At 40.3% G+C, this 7,969-nt stretch overlaps 1 pseudogene across 1 annotated transcript; it reads right to left on the bottom strand.

Annotated features, from left to right (window-relative positions):
- Positions 1-496: 496 nt before the first annotated feature.
- LOC310992972 lies at positions 497-7,701 on the bottom strand (annotated as a pseudogene). The gene is made up of 6 exons: positions 7,682-7,701; positions 5,764-5,903; positions 2,981-3,292; positions 2,531-2,890; positions 2,145-2,185; positions 497-562 (listed from the first exon to the last, which is right to left on the bottom strand). The product of its transcript is annotated as an uncharacterized misc_RNA (transcript).
- Between the last annotated feature and the right edge of the window lie 268 nt (positions 7,702-7,969).

Raw genomic sequence — 7,969 nt, 5'->3', positions numbered from 1 at the left:
TTATGAAACACATACTAGATGAGCTGATTAATGAAGAGCTGATCACATTAACATAATAACACCAATTAGAATCAATATAGGAAGAATGCTTCACAAATGATGAATCAAGTATTGCTGTGTAGTCATTATAAAATGTTGCCAATGCTTCTTTTGCACAATGATGGATAACAACAGTATCAAATATGCTTTCTTTATTGATTGATAGTGTTACAAATAATGTTAACAATAGTAGTTCAATAGTTTAAATGGGAAAACAACAAAAACAAATGAACCAAAAAAGAAATATAAAACAGCTACTTACAGCAAGTATATGATTATATAACATTTCACACCAGAACCAGTACATAAAATCTGACAACTTCTGATCCTCAGTTTATTAAATATGCTGGTGCCAATACTGAGCAATAGAATCGGCTCTGTTTGTTTCTACCAACTTATTACATCATTCATTTTAAGCCTCAAGTGGACTTTACTAATTGTCTTCATATTTTTACTGTTAGTTGCAGTCAGCTTTCATCATGGTGAATTTCACAGTAGAATAAACCTTCATGTCATCTTTGCACTTGAGAGAGAATATGAGACAAGAGTTAAGAAAGCTACAGATTTTTATTTTCATTTTGATAAGGTTAGTCCCAAATGTAAACACAATGGGCCCTAGTTTCGTCGACCAGGTGAAGTCTAACGTCAGCGCAGCTTCGCCACGCCAACGGGGTGTGGCCCAGGTCCATTTCGCAAGATTCGTGGGCCGCGCAGTCAGACTTACGCCAGCGCAATCCCTCCCCTCGTCCCTCCCACCGGCGCAAACGGCAAAGAGGGAGGAGAGAGGGCGGAAGGGAGACAGGAGGAGGAGAGAAAGGCGTGGAGTGGGTTTGACACAGCCGAGTCAGATCTTCACCAATCAAAGGAGCTCCTCTCCTCACCTTTAACTGCGCGGCGGGTGATGCGCGCTGCAAGTTTGTCATTTTATACTTTGACATGGACGGAGGAAACAGCGACGCCAGAGGCCGAACCTCTCCCCGGAGGAAACAGCTGTTTCCCCGGAGGTCCGAGCTCAGAGTGACCAATAATGAGTTTACTAATATACTTAACCAGGATTGATCTGATACACTGAGAACCCCTACGCAATCTAAGAAACAACAACTAATAAACTAATAAAGAAACTCACATTTATTCAAACCCTGTGTATAAGATCAGAGGTGTAGGCTACACTAATCACAACATAAACACACACCATGTGGATGAAATCAGCAAGGACGCGCTCTCTCTCTCTCTCTCCCTCTCTCTCTCTCTCTGTCCTCCTCTCTCTCTCTCTCTGTCCGTCTCTTTTTTTCTCTTTTTTTCTCTGTGATAGAGATGCTGAATATACTGTAGTAGGCTATATACTGACTATCTGATACCGAGGCAGTGGTGGTGGACTAAGAGAGATGATGATTTGTGTTTTGTTTTTCATTACGGCTGCGTGATGCGGTCGCACGTGCTTATGAATGAATAAGTAAATAAATAAATACAGCGATCATCACAAGGGCAGAGTGGTATCTCAACACGGCAGCGACATGCAGTCATCCACCCTCAGTCCTGCTTGGGACATCCACAGCTGCTTTTCAGTGCCAGTTGGTCCCTGCTGTGTTAATTCAGGTGGAGTTTCCTTTACGCACCGACAGCCTTTGATCTCTGCTTTGATCTGACGTCAGATGTGACGGGACAATCTATATAGATATAAATTCACGTGTTGATTCCGTTAGTTGCATTAAATAGTGGTTATTGTGGATATTTATTGCATTGAAATGTGTCTGGAACTGTGGAGATCTGCCTGTGAGGTCTTGGTGACGTGTGTGCACTGCAGGTCAGTCAGCCAAACTTGCACTGCACCTGCTGCGCTCCGCTCTGCGCTGAGAATAGACCTGGTTGGAGGTGGCGAGCTTTCAGCGCAACTTCGGCGGGACATTTTCGGACGAAACTTCCACTGCACCAAGCTGAATCTGTGACGCCTCCCCCTGCTGCGCGGCCACGCCTATCTCAGCGCAGCGCGATCTGCCAATCTTCCAATCTGACTTTGCGCTCGGCTGCGCTGGTCGAAACTTGCATTAGACCGGCTGCGCTACCTTGCGCCACCTGCGCTGCGCCAGCAAACTAGGGCCCAATACCTTCACATCCCTCTGACCATCAATGTGTGCCCAGACGGCAGCTGGATTTTGAAATGGGAAACAAAGAGAAAACCATAAATCAGGAGCAGTAGTTTGAATGTAATCACTTTGTTTTACCGTTGCAACAGTCACACTTTTTTTTCTTTATGGCACAAATGAGGATGGCTGTCACGACCAGACTTACAACCAAGAGACCACACAGCGTAAATATGGCTTCACTGGCCAAATGAGAGCACATGCAGGTTCCTGAAACAAGATGAAAAAGTAAAAAATAATAAGATCAAGTCAATGATGTTTAGTATCACAAGTTTTAGTAAAACTTTGTACTTTGTATCTGAAACTTAAACGTGCAGATTTCTTAATTAAAACAAAAATAATACAGTTACCGTGAATGTCCAGTTTTGTTCCATCTCCAAATAAAATCCGTCCACATGTGGCCACGGCGCAGTAATACGTCCCAGAATCAGAGGAGCTGACGTTCTTAGTGAGGCGATAAACGCAGCTCCTCAGGGAGTCAGATGTTTTCTCGCATTCATTTCCATCAGTGTGGATGATGTTAGGATGAGACTCATCTGATCTGGCTCTGAACCAGTACACACTGTGGTCACCTGGACACGTCTTGTTGTCAGAGAAGACTGAACACTGCAGAGTCACTGAGTCTCCTGGACGGACTGGACCAGACACTGTCGGCTGCTGAACAACAGTATAGTTTGATGTCCTCTGAGAAGTTCCTGAGTGATACAAAACTGTGTTAAATCTGTAAGACATATGCAAGTAAGAAAACTTAAAAAATGCTTAGACGCACAAGAAAGGATTTACCTTTTACTGACAAATACAGTATGTTCCAGTCCACACATTGTCAATCCAATCCGTGAATGCACAGTGATACAGTCCCTCATCTTCTTGAATCGTTCTTATGGTCAGGTTGATAAAATGGTTATCACTATTTACCTTCAATCTGGATTCAGAAAACTCTGGAGCATATTGAGGTTTTGTTGTTCTCCACACTGACACAATTCATTTCAGATTATCCCCGGCACTTTGCTTGTACCAGTGGAGTATCCTGTGGTTGATCTCAACATCAAACAGAGCACACGTGAAGGTCACAGGTTCACCGAGCTGAACAGTGATCACTGGAACCAGCGTATCTGAATTGAAAGAAAAGAAGAAAAACATTTAATAAAAACTAATGTATAATGTCTCAAAGTTAAAATCCAGCTAACACATAAAATCTTAATTTGAATTGAAAATCAGGAATAAAACTACACTTACATGCACCATGTAGAACGAGCAACGTGACCCACAAAACGATCATCTTGACAGTGTCTCTTGTTGGGACATTTGTAGGTATTTCAGTGAAGGAAGAAGCTGAGGTCATCAAACGCATCTGACTGGTTATGTGAGTCTAAAGCGCACTTCCTGCCACACTGTTGTTGCCTTCTCGGAGGCTCAGACCACTTTCAGTTCATCTCCATTTCGGGTTTTTACGTTTTTCATCACACGCTTTTTTGTGTGTGATGTTTGGTTTTGGAAGATTTCCTTCTTTAACAGTTGTCATGGAGACTATTATTGCTTCACATTGGTATTAAAATGAGAAAAAAAAACAGGACTAAGAGCAAATGTGCATGAACTAATACTTAGCTAATACAAAAGGAGAAACAGCTTTGTCTTCAAATAGACAACACTTCTAAATCTATTAAATCAAATAAATGATTGCATAAAAGTGGCATGATATCTAAATGACACAGCATTTTAATGATTTATAATGCAGATATATAAAATAAAACCAGGCATTCAAAAAGGCACTCACCGCAACGATGCAATAAAATGCAGTGATGATGCACTGTAGATGTGTCCTGCTTGGATATGAAGCATTTTCCTGAGATCAGAGAACAGGACCATCAAGAGACAGCTGTATGAAGGAGCTCAGGTGCCGACAGACTGCTACCATCTTCTGCCGCAGCACAAGCTAAGAGAAGTGCATCATGTCATCGGTTTGGGTTACAAGCTCAGGGGGCCTTCGAACCTCCTTGCTCTTGTGTGATGATTCTTCTTTGACTGCCTGAATTTTTTTTTTTTTTTAACATTTCTGTCATTCATGTTAAGAGTTAAATAAGAGTAAAATGAAAAGTAAGAAAATCACCAAATACCTTATCTCCTCACTTGCTCTGGAGAGTATTACATTTAATGGTAATACAGCCAACACGTGTCAGGATATTTCAATCAGGGCCAACGTGGCTGATGAGCAAAATGCATACATTTCCCATGAGGCTTTCAGTTTTCTTTTGGACATTATCTGAGCCCTAAATGGAGACTTATGATTTTTACTTTCAGAGTTTTCAAAGTAACAAATGGTGGTTTAATATTGTGCTGTGAAGTGACAGGTTTTGTGGATTTCTGTGATAAAACCTCAGCATGTTTTGTAAAATACAACGAGGTTACAAAAAGCAAGGACATGTCAACTATTATGACCTTTGACCTCCTGAGTTATTACTTTTAAAAGTTGTAAAGTAGTTGTTTCTACCATGTTGCAAACATTAAACATTCTGGAAGTGATGCAACTAAAATACTTTTCAAAATCACACAATATACCGTATAATATGGGTGGACATATGAAGTAAATGGTGCCTGCATTTTAGATTTGAAGTTTATTTACAAATTAAACAACAAACACATACATGTCAGTTGTCTTTAGTACAGGTTTTTGTTTTGTGCTGATTCAGAGCTGAAGCTTAAGCAGGAAATGAACCAAGAAAAGAGAGAAAAAGAAAATTATTTCCATGGCTCTTCTTGAAACAAATAACAGAAAAAAATAAAACAGACACACAAAACTACTGCAACAGAAATTTGCACTAAATATAAAAATCTCAAATTTACTATGATCTTTTTTTTTTTACTATGTTAACAGCAAAGCAGGAGCTGTGCAGTGCTGCAACTGTGGCATACGTACATCTGATATATTGTGTCACACCGATTTTTTGGTTATTTGTACCAGTATTCGAACTGTTAATGTATCACCAAGGTCTTGACATCAGCGTAGACTGTCTTCTCTCTTGCTGCTGCCTTCCTTCTCCCTGTTTGCTCAGCTTTTCTTTTGGTGAAGATTACTTTAGAATAAACCAGAGAGTCCTCGTTTCGCTGCAAAATTAAAAATGAGAGCAGGTTTTAATATGAATACTGATTATGTCTTATAGCCATGTTTGTGCTTTACCTGTTGATCACTACTGGCTTCAGCAGCAATTGTTTGCAGACCGACAGCAGCTATTTTAATAAAAACAACTGGATGAGACTCTTATTTTTTAAGATGAATGACAAAGTAACTTTACACATGTGAATCATGATGATAGATTTTGGGAAAAGTTTACATAAGCAGGTCGATATGTGAGTAACTTTTCTTACCGTTGCAACGAGCACAAGATTTTTTAGTGATGACACAAACAAGGATGGCTATCACAAATAGACTTAAAGCCAATGCAGCACATAACAGCAGGGCAACTGTGTTGTCCTCTTGTGAATCAACTGAAAAATTAAAGAAAAAAAAACAACTAAGCTACAGGTAATAATGGGCAAGATCTTACAACATTAAATTCCTCATTGTAAAGAATTGTGGTACACTTACCTTCAATGTCCAGTTTTGTTCCATTTCCAATTAATATCTGTCCACATGAGGCCACAGCGCAGTAATAAGTCCCAACATCTGAGGGGCCGATGGTCTTGGAAAAGTTGTAGACACATTTCGGTGTCGACTGTGCCTGAGTACTGTTGTCACATTGTTCACCACTGTTATCATGAGCGTAAATTAAACGGGGATGTGACTCATCTAATCCAGCTCTGAACCAGTACACACGGTGATCGCCTGGGCATGATTTCTTCTCAGGGTCGGAGAGGACTGAACACTGGAGCGTTACTAAGTCTCCTGGATGAACTGGATCAGATCGGAAGTCTTCAGTGATGGCAGTGATATCAGGTTCTGGCTCTATGACAAAAAGCATAAATATGTTTCACTCAGTTCAATGAGTATGAATTACAGGAGCACATAGTATACTACAATTATTTACATCTGTTTCTGCTTTTGTTTGATTTACCTTTGACTCTAAGAAACACTCCTTTTAGAAACGTCATTTTAAGTTTTGTCACTTTTAGGCAGTAGTAGATTGCAGAATCGCTGAACTGTGTTTTGGAAATATGCAGAACATATTGTCCAGGCTCTTGTTTTGCTATTATGTGATGAGTTTGCTTGATCTTCTCATAATCAAGGGACAATGTTCCTCCTAAAGTTTCGGGAGACGTTCCAGACACAATTCTGACCCAATATACATATGTTGAAAGCCAAGTCTTCTGGCGGGTACATGTCAGAGTCACACTTTCTCCAACATCAACAGTCTTTGTCTCAAAACTGTAGTCTTCTGTGCAGCCTGGACAAAAACAAAAAAACAAAAAACATGGCAACGGTTAACAATAGAGAAACAGTCATATGTCTCTATATTAATGCAAAATGTATTTTTAAATATTTCTGGAGTAAATACTTACGCCCAATTTTGAGCACGACTAGAATATGTATTATGATCAGCATTCTCTGGTTTCACCATTTGGCACAGCAGTTGATATAGAGCGCGATTCGCCTTAATGTAGTCATATCAAAAGGGAGGGAACAATTTGAGAGCAACCTGATTGGCTTTTTGTAATGTTGGCCTTCCACTGTTCTACCACAGTGGAAATATGTCAACCAAACTTTCCACATTAAAACCATGAAACAATACAGTAGCTTGACAACTCACATTTGATTCTGATGATGGGCACCTAACACTTCTCTAGGTGAGGTACTGTAAACAACTTATCTGTTGTTTTTACAAGCTGTTTCCTGTGAAGAAAATATCAACAGCAAGTCTTTTATTGCAGGAGGCAAAATGGTAAAGGAACCATTTGTCAGGATCTGCGTCCCCGTTGTGTCCCTGTGTCTCGTCTTAGTGTTACGTCCTCTGTGGGTTCCTTTGTATAGTTATTTCTTGTGTTATTTTGAAGTTCTGTCCTGTTTTCCTGTGTGTCATGGTCTGTCTTTCATTCCCTGTTGTGTTCCTGTTTTACTTTGAAGTAAAGTGTCTTACTCCTGTCTTCCAGTTAAGTTTCCCAACTGATTACCTCTTGTGTGTCTTCCCTTGCCTCAGTGTCTCCCTTTGTCTTTGTCTGATCGTCTGCGTTTGTCCCCTGCATTGCCTCCTGTGTTCCATGTTGTGAGTTTGGTATTTCTAGTCCCTTGTTTTGTACTTTGTTATTTTATGTTGAACTTTGGATTCCTTTCTTTACCCCCTGTCCGAGACTTAGGCTCGTTGACTCTTTTGTTGCTACTTTGTTTCTGTTGTACTTTGATTTCCTTTTATTTACCTTTTTCTTAATAAATCCCTTTGCCAATTGAGTCTGCATTTGTGTCCTGCTATTCCAAAACGTGACACCATTGCCTTGATGACAGTACTTGCCATGCATTGGGATTGGGGACTGATTGAATGTATTGATGTTTTTTATACGGACCTTAATATTACCTGCTCTTTGCACCACCCATTCTTGCAATGCACTGACTTACAAAATTAGGTGACATTATCCTTTCAACTGCCTTTATCTGACCCTCTGGGAGATCTTACCACCATTTCTGTTCACACTGATGACCAAACAGCACAGGCTGGTGGATTTCAGATGTCTATAGATCTTTCTAACTGTAGTAGTTACTACAATCTCATGCAGCATTCTCATGTCAGCCGTGACAAAAACACAGTCGTTGAGAAGTTTGAAACAACATGAGTCAGGAACACACAGGATTGTCGAACATGTGC

Source organism: Trachurus trachurus (assembly GCF_905171665.1).
Source record: "Trachurus trachurus genome assembly, chromosome: 10".
Classification (NCBI taxonomy): Eukaryota; Metazoa; Chordata; class Actinopteri; order Carangiformes; family Carangidae; genus Trachurus; species Trachurus trachurus.
The sequence above is the reverse complement of the archived record's forward strand: the minus strand, read 5'-3'. Positions and strand labels throughout refer to the sequence as shown.